General features: G+C 38.9%; 1 long non-coding RNA gene across 1 annotated transcript; it reads left to right on the top strand.

Moving 5' to 3' along the window:
• Nucleotides 1-1,729: 1,729 nt before the first annotated feature.
• LOC118161152 lies at nt 1,730-4,976 on the top strand. Its single transcript, XR_004747880.1, has 3 exons — nt 1,730-1,873; nt 3,234-3,670; nt 4,844-4,976. It is a non-coding gene; the product is annotated as an uncharacterized LOC118161152 (long non-coding RNA).
• The last annotated feature ends 18,812 nt before the right edge of the window (nt 4,977-23,788 follow it).

Below are 23,788 nucleotides of genomic sequence, written 5' to 3'. Positions count from 1 at the left end.
GTCACTAACTTCCTCTTGCTCGTCCTCTCATGCAGCTTCAGATGGCATCTCGACAAATGCTTCACTAAAAACTTGTTCATTAGTAAAGTAGGACTGTGGGGTTTTGCTACTATTGTCTGGCTTGGGGATGGGATTTGAGTGGCTGGTCCAGTTTCAAATTTAGACAAGGGCCAAACTGGAAATTCAAGATGCTGTTAGGACAGGACCACAAACGAGGAAGGAGTTCAGCCCGAAATGTAGGGGCAGCCCAGAACTCTCTTTGCTGTGCTGACCAGGATCAAACAATGACTCAGAGCTCCCTGAAAGAGATGCGAGCTGGGAGCCTGCACCACACGAAACATACCTCCTCTTGCTTCCAGGGGCACATCCTTTGAAGTAGATGTCCTGAAAGAAATGCATATGTCATCAGGGATGCAGACAAGGGATTCACATGCAGATCCTGCTTAAAGGATCGAAAGAGGAAAAGAAATCCCGTTTCTCCTCCAGCTGTAACTTCAGCTGTTTTCACCTTTCATGGTCCTTGGAAGTGGAGTGCTCTTCACAACTGCCCGTATTATCATTTCCATAAGCCCTGTCTCTCCTGGAGGCTTTGCTCTCTGCCTGGGACAGAGCCTACCCTAAGCTAACACAGAGGTAACTGGTGCTCAGCAGGACCGCACTGTAGACCGTTGATCTTGTTACCTGCTGGCTAAATGCTCAAACAGGTGGAGAGGTGGGATTTTCTGTGGTGTGGAGCTCCCAAGCACTGCTCTGCTCCATGAGAGCAGGATCACATCAGAAAAGGCAGCCCAGACAGAGAACTTCACCTTCTTGAGAGCTATGAGATCATCTGCGGAGATAGAGCACTTAAAATGAATTAGTGTATTCCACCACAGCAAAAACTATAAATAGAGTGCTTATAAATAAACCAGTTTTGTTCCTCACTCAGGCACCAATTCAGCATTCTCTCCTTCTGTGTCTAACACAGACTTCCACTTACTTCCCACTGATGATTTCCATGGGATACAGGTGCTTGCTTTCAGTTATACCACATTTTGCTGAATTTAAGCCATAATTAACCAAGGTATCAACCCCTCTTTCCTGTTAAATCAACAGTGTTCAGTAGCCTAAACCACTCTGTGAATCCAGATCTTACATTTTGGGATTAATTTGAATGCTTTATGAATGAGAGGTTGATATTTCTTTTTCCAAAAGCTTTTGTTCACCATTCTGAAGTGACTACTGCTCCTTGCATAAGGAAGCTACTGTTTGCATAGGACATCTTGCTTATTCCAACACATAAGCAGCCTCCTTATGTTGTGAAAGGAAAAACACCACAACTGTTACGAATTTTCTGAAACAGTTTAATTTGAAAGGAAATGTGTGCAGTTATCATGTGTAAGCAACACTAAACAGACAGCATTATTATATCAAACACAGTTTCATACACCAGACCAAAAACCCTGAAGCTTCCAGATTTGTGCATTTCTGGATTGGCTAAAAGAGCTAGATTATATCAACTAGATATATTAAACACATCTGCTCAATCAAATGTCCTGAGGACAGTGGCGGTATACTCAAGGGAGTGGTCAAAAATTTGATATTACCTTGGGCAACTTGGTTCAAGTTCATGCTGCCAGTTTACACCGGTATGTGAAATCACCACTGACCATGATGATGCGGAGATGTTTAAGATTCCCATATTGATCTTTCTGAGCCTATAAGCACTTTTTTTTTTTCCTGTAGCTGACAAGACTGCAGTGACTCAAGCAGAGAGTGTAGCATAAGTGGACAGCATTTGAATGGTTTCTGTTCTAATATACCAGCTCTGCCAGCAGTGTCTGAGCTCACAGACTAGCTCAAACACTTACACTGACCCACAGAAATACCTCAGGTAATAGATTAGCTTAAATGCAGCCTTTCTTTACCTGCAAATTGCAGCATGGTTTTGCCCTTGCAGTGTTTGCTAGCTCAAGAAATGTCGTGTGGATATGTGAGATGCCGCTGTGCGCCTGCCACCAGGTCACCGGCCTCTCTGATGAGTCTCGCTGTCTCTTTAACCATTTTCTCCTTGGATGATCTTTACATCCAAGTGCAAACCTTTTTCTCCTTGCAGAAGTGGTGCATGTTCTTTTTATTACCCCGGATGCATTTCAGTTTCTTCAAATTTAGCTGTTAGTTTATTTTCTTTGCTTATTTTTACATGTTTTCTGCACATGCACACAAGTGCTTTGTTTTGTTTTTAAATACAGCATTTAGTTTTAATATAAGTTGAAAATTTATACCCCATTTACATCAACAGGCCCAGAGACTGAAGAAAAAGCGATACCCAATACCGAGATAAGATACCGGTTTATGAAATTTGAGTCTTTTTACTCGACCTTCAAAGTTAGCTCCTCTAATTGAACCATAGCACTGGGAAGAATTCTGTTTCTTTAAGAATTCTGGTATAATTAATGCCATATATTAAGCTTAATGGAGGGGCTGACATTATGTATTATGAAGCCATGCATTTAAAAAAAAATCACTTCCTCTATTGAGATGCTAGAATATGTTGATCTTCAGGTTGCAGAGCAAGATTTTGCCTAGGAAAGAGAAGCATATTCTTTCTTACCCCCTTAGCAAGGTTTCAGTCTCTTTAAATTTCCAAGAGCCTTGTATTTGTTGGTATACGGGATAGGAATGACTGTAGTATCATGTGGAATGCCAAGTGACCACTGTTGGACTCCTCTATCTGTCTCTGAACCAAGCGTCTAAGCACAGAAGACTTTGTGGAGCCCTTTTGTCTTCAGTATGATTTGAAGCAACCATCAGGCCCAGCTGTGCACCCCACCATGGGAAACTGAGCATGTTTCTTGTGGCTGATGCTGAAGGTGGTTCCTATCCCTGATTAAAAACTGAGGCATGGTTGTGGCATTCAGATCCATGAGTCATTTCAGAGAAATCCAGTCTGCAGCAGTGACAGAAAGTATTTCATGCACTTGGAATCCTTGTTGATAGTGTCCCAGGATCTTCTTCTGTGCTCATGCTCTTTCTGATAACACATAGTCTTCTCATTTCTTCTCAAAGGTTATTTTTTTGTGTGTATTGTGTTAAGCTGGGGGGAGGAGGGAGAGTAGGATTATAGTTTTGTTTGTTTGTTTGTTGCTTTTAAAGAAAAAGAGTAAGAGTATTGAAAATAGTAGAACATTTCATTTGGTTTTAGTCAATGCTAAAAATCTAACGCTTTAAAACAAATTTATAGTGTCTTCCAGCCATTGTGTCTGGGGCTGCTAAAAGAATCTGCCAGTATCACCTGGACCTTAAGAACAATAAATACGCTCATCTTGAAAGAAGACAGATTAAAATAAAGGGCCCACAGAAATTCATCCAACAGAAACATTTCTAAGGCACCGAACAAAACCTGCAGTGGCTGAGTCTTCAAATATTCTGTATTAAGTACTGTCTCTGGAGAGGTGCTTAAAAATTCATAATACGGTGTATCTATTGATGTATTTAACGGAACTCTGGAGTAAGAAAGTAGAACTCTCCAGCACTGTCAAGATAACACTGCCAAATTTTCCTTTGGATCTGTACATCTCCAGATGAAAACCTGAGCTCCCTCAGGGCCCAGATATTATAGTTGGAGCTGACAGCTTGGATCTCTATTGTGAGAAATTATTCATGATATTAGCAGTTCTTTCCTCTTAAGGTAAGCATGTGAAATATTACATCTTCACTCAGATTTCCTGCAATAACCTGATGTATAACTCAATATTAGGGGATGTTCATCAGCAAGCACAAACGTGTAAGTGTCAGTGTGGCAGTATAATTTAACAAAACTCAATACCAGGATGTAGCAGTTGAAGTGAACTTGCAAAGAATAGCAACTGCAGGGACAGTACATCAAGTTGGGAACCTTTTACAGAAGGCAGCTAGACACATGCACAGCGAGGCTTTCCCACTATATATCAAGCCTTTCCTCTGCATGAGAGGAGTTCAGCTTTACAACAGAGCTGTGCTCTCTATTGCATTGTGAAAATATTTACCCTTTTTATCTGCTACCCTAGTCTATCTTTGTCAATAACCTATTTGTTGAATATATGGGAGTAAGCCGTGCATTGCTATTGAAATGCTCCATCTGAGAACTCTGATATCAAACACGCAAGAAAAGAGGTATGTTAAGCCCTGCCATGGAATAGGGCAGAGCTTTCCATTGAGTGTAGCTTCTTGGTTCATGGTTTTTTGCTTATGTGACTCCCAGTTCAGGATTACACCTTTCAGGAGCAGTGATGTAGAGGGAGAGCACACATGCAAGAGATGTACATCATGCATATCACAATGAATCCAAATTTAAGTCACATTAACTTTCATTATTCTTTATAATTGACCAAAAACTGACTGTGCCTTAATACTCTGAATCTTGCATTTATTTATTTATTTATTTATGGTAAACTCCATGTTCTTGATGTATAATCTCACTTTCTCCTGAGCAAATAAATCAAATTTGATTTGATTTGATTACAAAACTTCTGTTTCAGGTTTCACTGTGTCATTAGCTTGCAGAGAGAAGGCTTTCTGCTCACTCAGAGCCAAGTTATGCAGACTATGATACATAAAGACCAGAAACATCCAAGTGCAAAGCATTCTAAATTCAACACCTGAGTAACATCTTTCTCCTTCTGAAAATGAGGTGGAGGTACAAAAGCAAATATTACCCTGTGGTCCATGTAATTTTAAGTAATCATAAACACCTGTAATGAGCAGCTTTAAAATACTAACAAATGAAACATTATTTTGCACCTAAAACTGAACAGTTCTACAGTGCTATTTAATTTATATATATATATATATATATAATTTATATTTTTATTTTCTGGGCAAGCTTGAAAATGGGAGTTATAGCCCATTGCTCATACCTGAACTGGATAGCTTTATACCGCGTCTACATTTCTGGAATTCATCAATCGTTGAAGCACTGAAGCAAGTCCAAGTCCTCAAAAGATCCACAAGTGCAAAAGAGTTTGTCTAAAACTAGCCCAAAGTTTCTCAGCACTATCTATAAAATCAAGCAGTGCCAGACAAAGGATGAGGGGCAAGAGCACAAGAGAGGTTGGGATGCTTTTTCATGGGAAAATAATGGTAGAAAAGAGGTGATGTACCAAAGATAGGTGAAGATCTGAGCCTGTTGATCTGCAGTGGTGGAAGGAGTTGGGGCAATTGTGTCTGCTGTTTCTTGAGCAGGAAGGCTGTTACAGCCCAAACCCCTGTCCTGCCATCAGCAGTGGCAGTCAGCCTTTCCAGCGCCCTGGCACATGCAAAATGAGCAGTGAGGCCATAGCAGCCCTTGGCAGTCCTGTAGGCAAATGAATGCTTTGCTGACCCCAGATGAATTCACAATGCAGTTCTGAAGAGAGTAACATTTTTCCTCTATTTTTCACAAAATTACAAATGGAAAGATTAAAGAAATTGCTTATGATTTATCTTGTGGCAAGTGGCAAGAATAAAATGTGCACTTCCTGCCTGAAAGCCATGCCTTTACCCATAAGGCCACCCTTGCGTCCCACTGACATAGCTGAAGAATTACATTGAATGAGTCACCAGTAACTATTTATATTTGGGGGTTTAGAGTACATGGTGTTAACTAGAACACAAAAGTTACGCCGGGCTGCTGCAAAGAACAACTTGCGGATGCCCAAGGAAGGTCTCACTTGCATTTCCAATCCATCCTCCCACACAGTCTTTGTCATAGGGCAACAAGTAGCACAGTGGCATTTTTATGTTTTGTTTTTTTCCCAGCCCACTCTGATTTCCGCCTCCATTTTGACCTTTTGTCTACTGCAGATGTCCACTGCAAAGCCAACTAGGTTGCCACATGGAATAAGACCAGCCTTGACCCATTTCAGTGGGAAATATCTAGCCATCTCCAGGACACTTTTCTACATATTTCCTACTACAGCTCATAGATACGAAGGGGAGAGCTGAAAGGTTTGCATGGCCCATTTTATACAAAAATATCCCATGGGCTCATGTGACTTCATGGTCTACAAAGAATGAATCCGGCAGGTTTCTGTTCTTCATACAACATACAACCTCATTAAGTGTTTTAAACAAGAACATGAGAAGCAATGTATACACATGTATAAATATATAAGCATTGGCAAGACCTTTGGGTGGTATAAACAAGCATAATATTTTGAAATTCCCACCACTGGCAATCCAGCTCTCTCCCAGTGTGGAATTTAGTGTGGCCTATGCATATTAGGTTTAAAAGTCCAGATTCAGATGGAGAAAAAATAATTGACCACTATGTTAAAAGCTATAATAAGGCTATGATTGATTATTAAGGTATGTTTAATAAATGGTGATTCAGTTGTTAGAGTCCAACAGGTTTCTTGTAACCAGAGCTTACAAACATCTATTACATTTCCCTTTTGATGTGCTTATAACCATCTATAATAATTATGTATGTAGCATACTCATAAATCCAATGACTCTGTATTAAACCTCTCTGAACCCTTGCTAAGTGGAATCTTGATACAAAGAGTGAAAAAGGTACTCCATTATGAAAATAGAGCCAGAAAGCTAGAAACATCTATCATTAAAAATTTCAAGTACATGTGAGGGATACAGTAGTTTGCTAGCTGCCTGCAACTATCTGCACAAAACATTGTAATCTTATCTGATAAAAAATAAGTTCAATAGTATTAGATATCTAAATGCTGCCCTATTAATATGTACCTCCTTATCTATTCCTATTAATATATACATCAGATTTGTTCAATTAAGGGGATGATGTTTTCTATGTTTTTCCTTCAAAGACCGTAATGACAACATAAAATGAAATGTGCATTTCTAAACAGAAGTCAACAATTAGGCCAAATTCTTTACTGTAGCCTTTTTCCTGAAAATGAAATTTGAGTATTTCATATAAAAAACACGGTATTATCTTGTAGAGAATTTTGCATGACAGTAGCCATGCAGCTTTAATAAAACACAAGTTTTGTCTGTCCCACATGCAAATTCATTCCTATTGACTTCAGTGGCCAGAAGCTGTATCACAAATTGAGTATGTTAAAAAGAAATGAATAGATGGATTAATGCAAAAGCGAAATGCTTAGACACTGTTGCATTTTTTTTATTTTTTTTTTTTTACAGTACTGGACTGTCTACAGATGCATTTAACAATGTTTCTTAGTCCCTGGCTGTTAGCAAGAAAGGAGACATTTTCATTTTTCAAAGATGCATTTATACTGTGTAATCCTTTCCAAGATCACCTAAGCTTGATTGTTTAATCATTTCTTTAAAACAATGCAAATGGAAGCCAAAGTTATTTTGATCACCACCACAGGCTGAAAGGCCTTGGCTGAGATTTCATACCAGACAATAGAAGAAAGACTGCAAAGAGATAACAAGGAAAACATGATTAAATCACAGAAGTGACATAAAATCAATAGAAGCAGGCAAGGATCAATAATTCTTTGCTCTGAGTAGCAGAGTATCACTTGTACTCGTTTTCAGATTTTTCCAAGATTATTTCCTATTTGATTTGTGCAGGGACAGATACTTTCTTTAGAATATTGCTCTTTTATCATTTTCATTAAGATTATTCTTTTGTAGGTATTTATTGTTTAAATCAATATTTAATTTAATATTGTTTAATTGGCTTCATTTGTGCTGGCTTATACAGAAGCCTATGACTAATCATGAAATAACAGTGCACTGTAGTTATTTGAGAAAAGTTGATGTGAATTCACAGCCATAGTAAAGAGGAATTGTCAGTTTTTCATATCTGCATAGCAGGTTTCATATAGTTCTTCATTTAGTGTGTCATTTCTCATATATTTTTATTTGTTACTAAAAATCCAGATGCCAGCAACAATTTTTTAAACCAAGACATTCTAAAACAGAGTAGCAAAAGCAGAGAGATTCACTACCATGGAGTCAGAAGGATCTATTGCATTTATGCTGGGTCAAAAGAGGAAAAGCACCAGACAAATTGCATTTTGCAAATTGCCTGAATCATACTAACACAATACAAATAAGCGTTTGAGTCTTTTTTTAAAGTTATCCTTAAAATGTCTATTACAGAGCAGCCCAACCCCATACAATACTCCAGAAGCAACAACAACATGGATACAGACCCATAACACCACAAATTCATCTCATGGTAGATCAAGAGGAGAGCATGGTCCTGGTCCTGGGTTAATAATTAACACAATTCTAAACCTCATCCCCTGAGAAATGTCCATGTAGCTGACTGCCATTGGATCTAAGGGTGAAACTGCCACCTATGTTATGCCCTGCACTGTGGGGACAGTGCAAAGAAGTCTCAAGTGGTTGTCTGACATTTACAGACACTAAACTGGGCTAGTTCTCCCACTGATGTGTGTTGTCACAACTATCCTTCTTGGACATACAGAATCATGGAATCATGAAATGGTTTGAGTTGGAAGTTACCTTAAAGCCCATGTAATTCTAACCCCCCTGCCACAGGCAGGGACATCTCCCACCTGACCAGGTTGCCCAAAACCCCATCCAACCTGGCCTTGAACACTTCCACGGATGGATCAACCACAGCTTCTCTGAGCAGCCTGTGCCAGGGCCTCAGCACCCCCACAGTAAAGAATTTCTTCCTACTATCTAACCTAAATCTACTCCTTATTAGTTTAAAGCTATTACTCCTTGTCCTATCACTGCGCTCCCTAACAAAGAGCTCCCTGGCTTTCCTTTAGCCCCCTTCAGGTACTGGAACTACTATCCTGATGTATAAGCAGTTATGAGTGTTTAAAAAAAATCCCAGATCAGGCTACTGAAAACATAACTCTGGCTTGTAAACCTCAGGAGGTTAAGAAAAAGTTCTTTTCTTATGCAATCTGATGTTTGTAATGGTAGGTTTCATTCCAGTTTTGTCTCTCTCTGCATCTTCAAAGTTAATTATTCTTTCCTCTTAAAGGGAGGAAAAGATTAAGCTTTATACTTAAATGAATCTCTCGTGGATGATATTTAAAATACCATCAAACCCCGCTGTCACATGTTTCAGTATTTTAATCCCAGTGGGGCCAGGACTTTGTCCCAAATACTTTAAGGCTTGGTGAAAATCATGAGAGTTGGTAACATCAATACTCTATATCTTAGGAGGATTTTGTCTCTTACAGCCTCTTTTGAGCCTCCTCTGTTCTTCTTGATAGTTCTCTCACATGACTGCAGAGTAATTGAGAGGGCTTTACATCAGTTACAGCAATATAAAGCTGGTATAGCACCATTGCAAAGAAGGCTCCCCCCAAAAAATGTGGGGGTTACAGAGCTTTTACATCATGTATCTATCTCCAGGCATACTTTACCTTTAATAATCTACAGTTTTTAGCATACTTTCCCTCAGGTGCTTTGATTTTAACTACTTTCAAATACACCTGATAGATTAACAATAAACTTATTTGAATTTAAAAGTAATAGAGCGCATCACATCAGTTTGGACTTAATCTTCTGACCTGGTGAAACAGGTGCCCATTGCCTCTTGTCCTGACACTGGGTACCACAAAAAACCTGGTTCCACCTTCTTTGCAGCATCCCTTCAGGTATATATAAGCAGCAATAAAATACCCCCCAGAGCCTTCTCTTCCCCAGGCCGAAGAGGCCCAGCTCTCTCAGCCACTTCTCATAGGAGAGATGATTCAGACACACACCTTCATGGCCCTTCATTGGACTCCTTCACTCTCCAGTATGTCCATATTTCTCTTGTTCTTTCTTGGGGAGCCCAGAACTGGACACAGTCAGCATGGTAGCATGACCCTCTGTCATACCAGCCACTCCTCCCATTTTTGTGTCATCTGCAGACTTGCTGAAGGTATACTCTGCCCCATCATCCATTTCGTTATGAATATGTTAAGCAGGACTGGACCAAGAACTGACCTCTAGGATACACCATTAGTTACTGGCCTCCAACTAGAAGTTGCACCCCTGGTCACCACTGTCTGGGCTGGGCTGTTCAGACAGTTTTCAATCCACCTCACCATCCACCCACCCAGTCCATACATCAACAGGTTATGGGAGACAGTGTCCAAAGCCTTACTGAAGTCAAGGTAGGCAATATTCACTGCTCTCCTCTCATCTACCACACCAGTCATTTCACTACAAAACTTTATCAAGTTGGTCGAGTATGACATCCCCTTGGTGAATCCATGCTGATTATTGACAATTTTCTTGTCCTTCATGTGCCTGGAGAAAACATTTCCAAAGTCAGCTGCTCCATCACCTTCCCAGGGATCACAGTGAGGTTGACCATCCTGTAGTTCCTTGGGTCATCCTTCTTGAAGACAAAAGTGACATTTGCTTTCCTCCAGTCTTCGGGCACTTCTCCAAGCCACCATGACTGTTCAAAGATTATTTAGACTGGCCTCACAATGGCATCTGCCAACTCCCTCAACATGCATAGATGCACCCCATTAGGGTCCATGGACTTACAAATGTTCAGTTTCCTTCAGTCTTACCTGACCCAATCCTCTTCTACCAAGGATATGTTTTCTTTGCTCCAGTTTTCCCCCACTTTCTGGGACCTGGGATCCTAATAACCAGTCTTGCTGGTAAACACCAAGGCAAAGAAGACATTCAGTACCTCAGCCTTTTCCCTATCCTGTGTAACCAGATCACCCATCTAGTTCAGCAGTGGGCCCATGTTTTACCCAGTCTTCCTTTTGTCACTGAAGTGCAGGTATGAATCCTCCTTGTTTTCTTTGATATCCTTAGCCAAATTCAATTCTATCTGGAGTTTAGCTTTCCTAATTGATCCCTGGATGTTCAAACAAGGTATTCCTTCCATGTTACGTGTACCTGCTTCCACCCTCTGTGTGCTTCCTTTTTTGTGTTCGAGTTTTGCCAAGAGCTCCTTGTTTATCCACATGGGTCTCTTGGCATTTTTTCCTGATTTTCTGTTCACTGAGACGGACTACTCTTGAGCGTCAAGGTGATCTTTGAATATCAGCCACTTTTACTGATCTCCTCTGGGTCTTTATTTCATGGGGTTCTTCCAAGAAGAATCTAGGAGAGGCCAAAGTCTACTCTGCTGAAGTCCAGGGTTTTGAAATTATTTTTTACCCTCCTCCCTCCCTTCAGGTCCCTGAGTTCCAACAGAGTCACTGCAGCCAAGGCTGCCTTCCCAAGAAATCCCTTGTTGTTGGTATGAGGTCCTGCAGAGTACCTCTCCTCATTGACTTTTCTGTCTCTTGGAGAAAAAGTTATCATCAATGCATTTCAGGAACTTCCAGGATTGCTTATGTCGTTCTGTGTTTTCTCTCCAGCAGAATTTGGGAGCTGAGTGTGGTGGTTGAAGTCCCCATGAGGGCCAGGGCCTGCAAATACAGGAGTCTGCTCCTGTCTGTCTGTAGAGAAACTCCTTCACTTGTTCTTCCTGGTCAGGTGGCCTTTAGCAGACCTCATACACAGACATACTCATATACCTCTATGTACTCATAAAGAAAACACATTCTTAAATGTCATTCCTGGGCTCTCTGTGCCTGATTGCACTGCTTACATCTGGCAAACAACACAAAATTGTTTATGTATTGGTCAGTGCAATCACACAATGACATACTCAGAAGCATTTTGAAGGTAGTATTTTTCATATACAGATGGTAACATCTCCAGCTAATGCCACACTTGGAAATACTACTAAATGATAGAAATGAAAATATAGAGTTTAGGGAAATTAGCTTGGAGAACCCCAAAATGGAAGGAGACTGCTTCACGCTTCACTGTGATACTAAATAAAGTTGTTTTCTTCTAAAAGATTTTCTTTCATTGCTTATTTAGCAAGGAGCATCTAGAAGGATTCTTGGTTCTTTTGTAGGTCCACATTTCTTCTGAAAAAAAAAAAAAAAAAAAAAAGAAAACTTTCTTTTGGGCTGAGCACACACTGGGCATATAAATAATGAAAAAATAAATCTGTAGGTGTTCAAGAGCAGTAGGGTATAATGTTTTTTTAAAATTCTGCTCCTGAAAAATCAGCAGAAAATATGGATTTCTAGAAGTTTCATTTGCCTTGTAGTATGAAAACAGGATAAACAAAAACAAACTTTTTTTTTTTTTTCAGAATGCCAGTTTTAATCCTTTGTATCTTGCTGTGATGAAGACATTGCCTTCAAGATGAAAGTTTTCATTTAACTGTTTTTTAATTGCAATCAGAAGTTTATAGTCCAACTATATATAACCCTGTATATCATCATTAAAATGCCTCTACTCATGGAACATTGACAAGAACAATAATCACTGTGTATATATCAAAAGTGAGAGGTTTACACTCCACCGAGACAATAGCACAACAAAGCAAATGTTTGCAGTCTTAGAAAATATCAATGTCATTTATAAAGTATGAGTAATAAAATTAATACTGTTGATATTAATCAATATCTGGGTGGACCTTGCACTTGGACTTAAGACAGGCTTTCAGATAAGATAGTTAGCTATACATATTCCTTTTTAGTAAATAATAATATATTTCCTTGAAGATATGACTTTTCAGCTGTAATAATGTGCTGGTATGCTGATGATCTATAAACATAAAATACAGCAATGCAACAGCTGTGGTAATACAATAATCAGCCTTCCAACCTCTCTGTTACATTAGGTTGAACCTTTTATTTGCCTGTAATGACAATAAAGAATATATAAGTACCCCGGTACCTGATGGGGGGTGAGGGGTGAAGCTGGCTATTCCCAAGTATGTGCTTTGCATTGCAATCAATGATGTGGAGGGAGGGAGCCAAACGACACATTTCACAACTCACTACAGAAGATGTAGAGGATGTCTATTCCAGAGACTCTTACCTAGGCTGAACTAGAAAGGCACTTATAAAATTGAATCTGTTACCCAGAGCTTGGATTCTGCTCTAAATTACAAACTATAGCTCTGCCTGACTGCTGAGCCACGATGAGCTCACCAAGCTGCTTGAATCCTCGCTGAGGCCGTGGTTTCAGTTTGCATTTTATGCAACTATCCCTCTCTGCCAGATGCACACACACATACAAGAAATGATATTCAGGAAGCAGAGGAATACGTCATCAGAAAAAATAAAAATAAAAAAAAAATAAAAAAGTATTTTGCAAGAACAGCTTCTAGCTTCTAATAGGACAAGTTACTTTGCCTTTACAACAGAGTCCTGTCTCAGCAGTCCTGGTGCAATCTAATATCAATGCTGGTGGAATTAATCCAAACTGGTACCAGTGTTATGAAGAAAAGTGAGGAACTGTTCCTTTGCAGATCACAATCTTCCTCTCTGTTTTCCCCTCTCATTCGTGCCTCTTTTATGGGACTCTGTCACACTGTGGCATTTGCAGGTCACAGTAGCATTCACTGGGTGTAACACCTATTTAAGCTTATCTGCAGAAAAGAACCTGGCAATGATCTACCTGGACCTCTTTTAGTGCTGGAGAAGATCCAGGTTTTCCTTTCCTTCCTTACCCCCTCCCTTCTCATCGCACGAAGCAAATACCCTGCCTCGCTGAGCCTGTATTTTACAGGAAGGGGATTGAAGGTCCAAGGTCAACAGAACATAACTTCCTTTGAGACAATGGAAATATTTGGGATTTTACTTTGAATTACAGAGAGCAAATTTCAGTCCCTTTGCCAGCACTGAAAAAAAAATAAAAATAAACAAACTCATTCAGGTGTACAGTGAGAGACATAACAAAACAGGTAATTCAGCTGATTAGCAAGCTGCTACGAATCACACAATGTGCGCCCCAAATCAGATTTGCTTTTTTTGCTACTAAAATCTGACAGAGAATGGTTTATTCAATTAAATTTGAAGTCTCACAGTAGCACTTGTATGCTTCCTACTTTCTGATTAAAGTAACTAAGAATTACCCACATTGTATGGAGACTAGCTAAGCAAAACCAAAACATTAAAAACTGTTTTGTCTGCCAAGCACAAATAAGTGTTAAGCTGGCAGAGCTCAGTGCCTGCCAGAACCTCATGATTTCAGTGCTTCTGTTTGTCCAATAAAAAGGATTCTGAACATTTTAGATCTCAACACAGCAACACACAGCACAAAAATAGAATGTTTTGGGATATCAATTTTGCAGGCAGATATGCACTTTCACAGAAACCAGCTAGATCCAGCAGAGCTAGGACTGCTTGTGCAAAAAGTTCATGCTCATCTGAGTCCAGCAATTCAGAACACATGCCTTGAAAGCAATAATCTCAGTAGTAAGCTTTTTGTCTTATCTCACCCCACAGAAATGGAAAATACTGAAAATACAGAGAATTGCTAATTGAAAGTGTAAGTAGGCTGATTTAGAAAGAAGTGACACAGGTCAGACTATTTTATTGATGTACACTTAGAAAAACATGTGATATGGGGTATGCGTATCTCTATGCATATATGTACACACACGTGCGTAATGCTTCTTATAACCTTAAAGGTACGTTACTGACCATATGTCCAAAGTCTTTTTGATACAGAACTGTCTTACAGCTGCCTAGATTTATTATTGTCGTTGTTGTTGTTATTCCTCTGAAGACAAGTGCATGCTTATCTTGTATTTTCCCTTATCCAGGAGAGACGATAAAAAATAGTGCTTAAGATCAAAAGGACAAGAAGTTATAAGCCAGGTGGAAAATTAGGTATGACAAATCCAGCACTATGTCCACGAGCTGGCAGGGAAGAGACCTCTGAGGATTTTCCATCACAATTACCTTCTCTTGAATAATTCTGCAGCATGAACTCCATTATCTCAGTGAGACGAACAGGTTTCTTCCTAGCTCCCCCTAGTGAACCCAGTGACCGGCTCCTGCTTCATCCCAAAGAGACACCCTCAGTGTAGGCCACGATTTACAACATTTTGATATTTTCCTTAGGTGTAGGCACTTCTTGCATGTAGACATGGATTTTTTTTTACTTGACTCACTGAGGGAAGAAGTTGAGGCTTTGGAAATTGAGGGTGGAATCGACTTATCTCTAACTATAGCTCATGAGAAGTCAGACATTTATTCTTAACCAGTTATCTGGACTCCACCTATAGTCAATGTAGAGAGACAAACACCTCCAGAAGGCTATTCGCTGCACTTTATCTCTTTTCCCTGACAATAGCAGGACCCTAGACAACACATTTAGATTAGATTGCTAAGTGTCAAGTGGATAAATTTAGGTGAGGTGAATCCCTCGTAACCTGATTTCTTAGTGTTGACAGTATCTTCAAGACCTATACGTTTGGAAAATATATATATTTGACTTGACATGTTGAAGACTGGCCTTTCTGTTACTCTTCTTGTTAAAACATATTCTTTTTAACAAAGCTTATTCCTAGCGTCAGTCCAGAATCGTAAACAATTTGATTAACACAGCAGAAGGCTTCATCAGAAGCCTTCTCTGATCAGACTAGCACCATCACAAAGCAAGTGATAGGGAACCCGCAACTCTCTCACACACAGAATATAATTACTGAGTGAAAATATAGAACAGTTGAGTCCAGTGCACGTTCAGACAGACTCTGAACCATTGACGCAGAAGTGTGAATCGCCAAGAACTAAGCAAGCAGTTGCTGGGATGAGCTCATCCTTTCTTCTTCTGTGAAGTAGCCATACAAAAGCATTTTCTTGAATATCTTCTCACTTTCACAGATTGGGTTTCTACATGTACCTATTAGACTATTCATAAAAAAAAAAAAAAAAAAAAAAAAAAAATCACTCCGAGAATTGAAACAAACCAACAAATTATTAAAGGCTGTAATGCAGCAGCACCCAAAGGCACTGACCGAAACCGAGGTACCATTGAGTGAGGAGGTGTGTAAGCACCTTGGGGCCAGACTCACGTACTTTTGCTCCCATTGGATAGTCTGGCAGAAGCCAATGGGATTGCTCAAGGAGTATGTTACTCAATGGGAATAGATGCACCAAGATTTGGTTTACCCTGAGGATCCTGCAAGACTAAAGAATACAGATGAAATATTTAGTCCCATTAAAGAGAATGGCAAAGAAAACAAAACAAAACAATTAATTTCAAAGAGAAATATTTCACCCAAAGAATAAGCAGAAAGAGGACACATCATCTGCACGATGCAGTCACAGTGGTAACAAGCATAGCTTAACTACCTGGTTTCCATTCCCAAGGAGATAAATACAGAAACATAGAAAAAAAACATGTGGAGAAACAAGCAACCAAAATAGCTACAAATATTATTAATATTAATATACCATATATATGCACATTCATAACTCACATTGTATACTTCTTGTTTTGCTTGTTTTCTAATTTGAGAATATGGATTACGTTGGTTACTCAGATTGCATGGCATGGCCTTATTCTTTTTTCCCAACTGCATAAACCTACTCGTAGTCAGAGGTGGTTTTGATCAAAATATTTTTCCATTGGAAATTTCCAGATAGTTCAAACCGGTACTTTTGAGGGAAACAAACAAACAACAACAACAACCACCTTCATTTGGTGACAATTCAAGTCTGGAGCAGAGGTTCTAGTCAAAATAAAATGTTTATGTGCATGAGAAAGACAGAGGAATAATCTTAACAGCCTAAAGGCTAGAACATAATGATTATTAAAAGGATTATTTATTAAAAAAAAAAAAAAAAAAAAAAAAAAGTGGGATATTGTTACTATGGTATTGAATTATTTATACAAATGATCAAGTTCTCACATGAAAGACTGAGAAAATTTACTTCCAAAGCAGCTCAATGGTTAGGACATACACTGGAAACATGGGAAAACCATGTCTCTGCTCTCCAGAATGGAAAACAAGTCTGTCTTGCAGTCTTCTATATCCTTGGTGCAAATGGAAACTGCTATCAAGTGTGATTTTCTGTCTGTTTTTCATAAAAAATCTGGTGGCTCTTGCTTTCAACCTGGTGCAAAAGGAACAGAAGTTCTTGCCATGTTTTATGGTAGGAAAAATTCAGGTTTGTTTTGCCACAGAGGACTCACATCACTGAGGCAATTGGGTGGACATCTGTTTGGGGAGCCAGCAGAAAAGCAAAGTGACTGAATTTGGGGAAGAAAATTTGGGGAAGAAAATCCCTTTTAGAAAAAACAACCCTAAACTCAACCACAAAATGGCTATTTCCTCATTTAAACTTTCATCGGGGCAGGTAGGAGCAGGGCCGGGGAGTGAGCAATACACACTCTGGGTCATGGGGTGGGGAAAGGACAGAAGTGCACTATTCCAGGAAATACCTGGAAATGATGGGGCTCCCTTGAATATGAGCACTGTCTGATTGCACCATTTCATCTGCCAAAAACCACCCTGGCTCTCAAACAGAATGATGCAATTTTCTGTATGAGTGTTACAAAGGTACTCTCAAATCCTTGCTTGGGTTAAGCACCTTCACATCAGAGCTCTTAAAAGAAGTCTGCTAAATATCATCACCCTAAAAGATTTTTGCCACATATAGCATATACCACTTACAGTAGAATTTGGCATGGGTGGGAAGGACATATCTTACTTCAACGATGCCTGTATGAAATCCCCTTCCCTGAAAATCAACCAAATATTTGCAACTGAACATAAAAGAGACACACAGCATACTATACATAGCTCTGTTCTTACACTTTGAATCTTGGTGTGTTGTTTTTTTTTCAGCATTCATCCAAAGTCCTACAGCTCATTAAGATGAAGGTACTTGATCTCCATTTACCAAGCAGCTGGGAACACGTTGGGAATTGAATTGTCAGTTTCAACTCTGTGTGTGTGCATGCATGTGTGTGTATACATGTCATGCAGCAAAATCTTCTGAACTTTTCAATATCTAGCTTCATTACAGAGAAATATTTTGTATCAATGGTAGCATTAAAAATATATATCAGACTGCAGATTTTGATTCATAAACTGCAAAGTTAATGGAAACTAATCAGAAACACAGTAAGGGAACACCTAGAAAGCTATTGTTTAATTAAAGATAGTTGACGTAACTACAGAGAAGTCACATGAAAGCAAATCAGAAATCTTGACTTTAGGATATATCACTGTACAAAAGCACAACCTATTAAGTATTGGTTGAAGGGCATGCCACAATAAAGAATTGGCCTGTAGATGTAGGATGCAATACAGTCCATATAAATCAGGTCAGTATAGGAGGGCAAAATTAAAACAGCTTAGCATGCAGATGAGAGTTATTCATATAGGTATATCAGTGAACTTAAAGAACCAGTGTATAAGGTAGTTAAGTTATCCAGACCGTGGCTGCATGGGAAGATGTTCATTAGAGAGTGCTCCAGACCTTGAATTAACTTTTGAATTAAGAACATGAGATTAATAAAACTAAATCTTATAGAATATTTATATTCTATGTAATAGAAGCTAATATAGGACAAGAAAGAAGTATTGAATAGAAGTTACTAAGTTTCAAAAAATGTTCCTGTTGGTCTAACTCTTCCTTTTCAGCCCAGGGTGGATCTTACCACTGCCTTCAGTAACAGCAGCCATCAGTACAATGCTATGTTAGACAAAGAAGAACCAGACTGCTGTAAATGTTGGTGGCTCCAGACTGAAGTTTAAAGACCGAGTTCTGCAGGAAACTGGACAAACGATTAATAAGAAGGAAATAAGAAGGAAAACCCACATAGCTCCAAGCCCTTTAGTCAAAGGCTATAGGATTCAAGAAGAACAAAATGATCTACAGTAGAGGCCACAGAGATATATATAAGCTACAGAGCCCTGCCAGCCTCAGAAACCATCACAGCAGTAACCACTAAAGGGGACAGTAAAGTCCCAAAGCAAAGGGAATATTATCACCTCTACCACTGCACAAATCACTTCAGCACTTGAGTTATGTTGACAACCTTTTCCTGTTTTATATGTTTAAATAACAAGGTAGAGAGTTGTTTGTCATTTCACATTTAAACAAGGGCTATAATTTCATTGATGGTTTGTGGTTGTCAATGTAATTATAATAATAATAATGCTCATTAAGTTTTACAATAATGTGATAGAAGCAATCAAGGGCATTCAACAATAAGTTAATCTACATCAACACAATCAGAAGACAGAAAAAAATGAGAAGAAATGCTGGAGATAACTACTGAAGACACCCTCAACTAGACTTCTTTTTACCGAGCAGTTGTAAACAGGAGCTATAACTCAGAAAGGATGGATCCAGATGGGTCCTTTGGCTTCCTTCCATACTAAAATCTTTAATTTTCCTAAAGAATATAGTTACTTCATGAAGCTGCTGCTTACTTCAGAGCAAAACTTGGTTTACAAACTCAAGTAGTTTAAGGATTAAAAAGTTTAGTCTACTTCTGCAAATGAACTTTATCAAAGTGCAGGCAAAAATCGAGCCTTCAGGTAAACAGGAGCATTTGCCAAGTGGAAATCCCAGCTCTTTGTATATTTAGTAATGAGTGAAGATAAGATTTCTTTTTTTGACAGCATGATGGATACAATCATAAAAGGAATCATGCTGCTGTAACAGAGTATACTTGAAGAGTGAATTTGATGGCTACGGCTTTATTCCCAAACATGTCTTACCTTTCTTTTATTTAAAGTACATGAAAGCCAATTTCTCTGGCATGTGAAAATGTTAAGGTTTTGGTGTGTTTCTTTTTTTTCTCCTCTTTACATTCTCCTCTCTGTCCCCCAACATGGATGTATTACTTGTAGTTGTCAAACTCAAATCTGTTCAATAATCACTGGCTCATTTAAGCATATATATTTATTTATTAATAAGTAAGCAAAGTAACAAAAACTCTTGTGAGAACACTGGCCAAAATAGTTGTACATGCATCTGTTACAGTGGGTTAAAGGTGGGAGACAGCACTAATGTGAAGCCCGTCAGTTTGAACCGTGCTCTTTCAGTATAAATGTCAACTTCAAATGTGCGATAGGTTAAAAATGAAATGAGTTTACTGGTCTCAGCCTGCTACTTTTGTGATGCCTAATCACACACACACACACACACACACAAAAAAAAAAAAAAAAAAAAAAAGTCTGAAATCTAATTACCCCATTCCCCATTCTAATGGAAAGCTCATGCAAAGATTGATTCCGATGTACCTCATTCTAGAATTATATCATCAAGATCTTAAACTATCATTAATTAATCTTAGCATTCACCCAAAACTTGAAGGTGCTTGAAGCACTCACACAGAGGAAGTAGCAAAGCATAGGTTCCAAAAGCACAGTGAGTATTTATCATAAAGTATGTTTACTAATTTGTGTGATATGCTCCTTCCCCTCAAACACGCTCTGAAGAAAGCCCAGGGTATACCTTGTAACTCTAAGCTCAAAAATTGTCCAGGTAACAGTGGCATCTTCCAGCCTCCTCCATGCAGTCTCAGCACATTGTGAGGCTTCTGCAGAAGATAAAGGCATGAGAACAGCTTACCCGCAATACAATCTCAGTAACAGTCTCTTGTTCCAAGTTTGGCATCAAACTGAGGTGGTGAAGATGAAGCTAAAACTCTAGCTGATGTCAGCAGGCCAAGAGCTCAGCTTACCTACAAGCCCAAGTTCCACAAAATCCTACAAGCCAGCACTTAACAGACACTGCAAGGATTAGCATCTGATCTTGCATTCACCACATAACTTGTTTATGAGACAGACCACCACAAAAGTTTGCACTTAAGTCTGATTAATTTTACTTAATTATCTGAGTAAGCTAGGAAAAGATCCCACAGGACGCTGCCACCTGTGCTTTGTTCTCTGCCCACAGAGGGTAGGGGGCCTCCTCCAAGCCAAGCCATCTTTGTGTGGCACAGATTGTGCCAAAAGCATGTTCAAGGTTGAACTGTTCTGTGTTTAACCGCTGACTAAAAGTAGTGCAGGGTCCCAATCCAAAATGAGGCCTATGCCATAGTACTAAACTCAGTCCCAGCTGAGGTCCGTCGTTGCCTGGCTTTCAGATGAAGGAAAGGTTCTCAGATAACTGAAAAAAAAAATAAAAATAAAAATAAAAATAAAAAAAAATTTGACCCTTTCATTCTTCAGCAGAGAGGTAGCAAGTAAAATTTTCTGTTGTGAAATGAAATACTGTATGTGTCATATTTTACTATATTTTTTAAAAATATCTTGAGGTTCACATTCTGAGCATTTTTCAGTGAGAAAAACCATAACAGAGTTCTCAGAGAAAATAAGTAGATTTCCATTGACATAGAAAAGACAAATTATCCACAGAGGAACCTGACACAAAGGCTGGTAGCTACAGGCCTCTGTTGCTCCAGAAACAATGGTGGAGGGCAGACTGGTGACAAAAGGAGCACTAGTAGCAGCACGCCAAGTACCAGGGAGAAGTTGGACTCTTCTCTCCTGGTAGGAAGAACTCGGGAGATCCAGGGGATAGAGAGAGAAAAAGATGAGAGTGCCCCAAAATCCAATTTAGAATACATCCCTAATATTTTCTAGCCAAAGATAATAATAATTTATTAAGTTTCTCAGCTTCTCTGCTGTCAACATATTGCTAAGTTGCCTTAAGTGAGGATAGCAGCAACCTCCTCATAAGAGTGAGTCCATGATGAGAGACCAAGCAGACACCTCCTGGTAGACACAGATGATGGAAAGAAGCCAGAAGAGCTAACAATTACCTGGTAACTAATTACAGCTACCATGAAGTCCTGATTGCCTATTTAAGCCAAGGGTGAGGTAACAACAATAGATGATTTTTGATGACTTCCTGGGAAGGTGGACCTGGCTAAACTGATTCATGTTGTGTTTTATTTCAGAGGATTTTGTATTTTGGGGAAGGGAGGAAGTAGAAAAGATCTCAGATATTGCCTCTAGGAAGCAATAACTCTGAGAAGATGGATTTGTCCTCATATATTAAACATCGATAAATATTTATTCCACTGACCACCTTATAATGCTGGCCTGAGCATGTGCACTAGACCTCAGAAGTGTAGCTTCTGCAAAATGCAGACCCCTCTGGCAGCATAGGTGGAGCCACTGAGTAGCCTAAAATGCAGTGGCTCAGGAGATAAAAAATCATGAGGGGAAGGGTTGGAGATGAACTTGTTAATTTAATTTATATATATATATATTCCCTTCGGATCCATATGTCCTACTTTAAACATTTATTTTAAACTGAGAAGTTAGAAATTCTGGATTTTTATATCAAGAAAAAAAATGTAGATTTTGATTTAAAATATATATATATATAAGGCTATGCTGTTTAGCATGCTGTTTAGCATGCTGTTTAGCATTTACAACCTATCTCTCATAAACAATGTTAGCCTCCTGTAAGTCTCATTGGAGTATTCTCTGGGCTGTGCACATACAGAAAATTTGCTCTAACAGAGTCCTGTCAAACAGGTACTTGTATAGAGAAGTTTCCATAAGTTTCAGTAGACATCTGTCCCACAGAGCACTTCCCTCACAGAGCATGAAGAAAACACTGCATTTGCTCTCCAGTCTGTAGAGAAGCAGGTTGCCTGACAGTTTTTCATTCATCTCCCTTGATCTCAATCCCTAACACTTTTGTACATATTTTATAGAAAATCAAGAGTAAGCGTAACATGACACATCTAATATACCTTAACACAGCTCTTTGACACTACACATTTCTTTAAGAGACCCTCTCCAAAGCCATTGTGATATATTATGGAAATACACAGCACAGATAATTTGTCAAGAAGAACTCTGTCTTCCTAGAGCCTGTCAATGAATTACACTAACATAATCAGAGGCAAACCTTTGAAATTATATATTATGTGAATATGCCAGGTTAGGATATTACTCTTAGAATTATTGACAGTGTATGAACTGAACATGAGTTCTAAAGAGTCATTCCCATGAACTCTGCCAAGGCAGATCAGGAATAGTGTTTGCAATCTGTTCTTATGAAAAATATATGAATGTATAATCCTCAACTGGAAGTTGCATGGAAAAATAATAATAATAATCCTTAAATTCAAGGTGTGAAAACCGGTTCATTTATTAAAAGCACTATGGTTAGAAGTAGCAACAGAGGGCATTCCAGTATCCTAGCCAGCTGGACCTTGCTTTGCAGGTCTCAGACTGCACGAATCCCAGCAGAAGTACATACGTATAAACAAAGACAGAATTTAATTACAAGTGCTTATTGTATTGCACAATACTCTCTCAAAAATGCCTGCATGGAGTAGAAACTTGATGCTTAGTCTGATCATTTGTTCAAGGCTCTTTGTTGAACAGAATGAGTGCAGTGTAATACTCTGACATCTTATGGGTCTGACATTTACTAAGGTAATAAAGTAATTATGTTAATGCATAATAAATGCATTCAACAGGAAATAAAAAGTGTGCAGTGGAAGAACAAAAAAAAATATTGTTTTTTAAATGACTGTCATACAGAAGACCAAGGTCTGAGCAAGTGGCTTTTGGAGGCTGATAATGTCTTATAAGCATAACTTGAAATAATCCTAATTTCTAGTAAAAATATAATTTCACATATTGAACTTCATGATATCAGATTTGAAAGTGCCAATGTATTAAAAGTATTCATGATCTGTTTGGTGTTTTAGACCAGAAGCAGGCTGTGGTTTGTTTGTTTTTCTTTCCTCTGCAGAAAACTTGCCATCCACAGTCTGACTCCTGATTCAAAAAACAACTTGGACAACAATTTCATACCTAAGTGATATTTTCAAAACTATTAAGACACCTGTGGATCTAGAAGATTTGAAGAAGTACTCAGGTGATGAGGCTGAATTAGTTACCACGCTGAAGCTTCCCTCACATAAATAACCACACATGCTCTCCCAACTACACCTACCAAGCACCATGAGCTTGCTTAAGCTGTCCCACAACTCGCTGAAGGCAAGCACCACAACCAAGGGTGCACCCTTGGACAGTCACCGTGGCAGGTGAAACTGCTGTAATTTTACCTTGTTTGTGAGCCCACAGATGCACAATTCA

The sequence above is a fragment of the Oxyura jamaicensis genome, chromosome 2 (assembly GCF_011077185.1).
Source record: "Oxyura jamaicensis isolate SHBP4307 breed ruddy duck chromosome 2, BPBGC_Ojam_1.0, whole genome shotgun sequence".
In the NCBI taxonomy this organism is placed as follows: Eukaryota; Metazoa; Chordata; class Aves; order Anseriformes; family Anatidae; genus Oxyura; species Oxyura jamaicensis.
The sequence above is the reverse complement of the archived record's forward strand: the minus strand, read 5'-3'. Positions and strand labels throughout refer to the sequence as shown.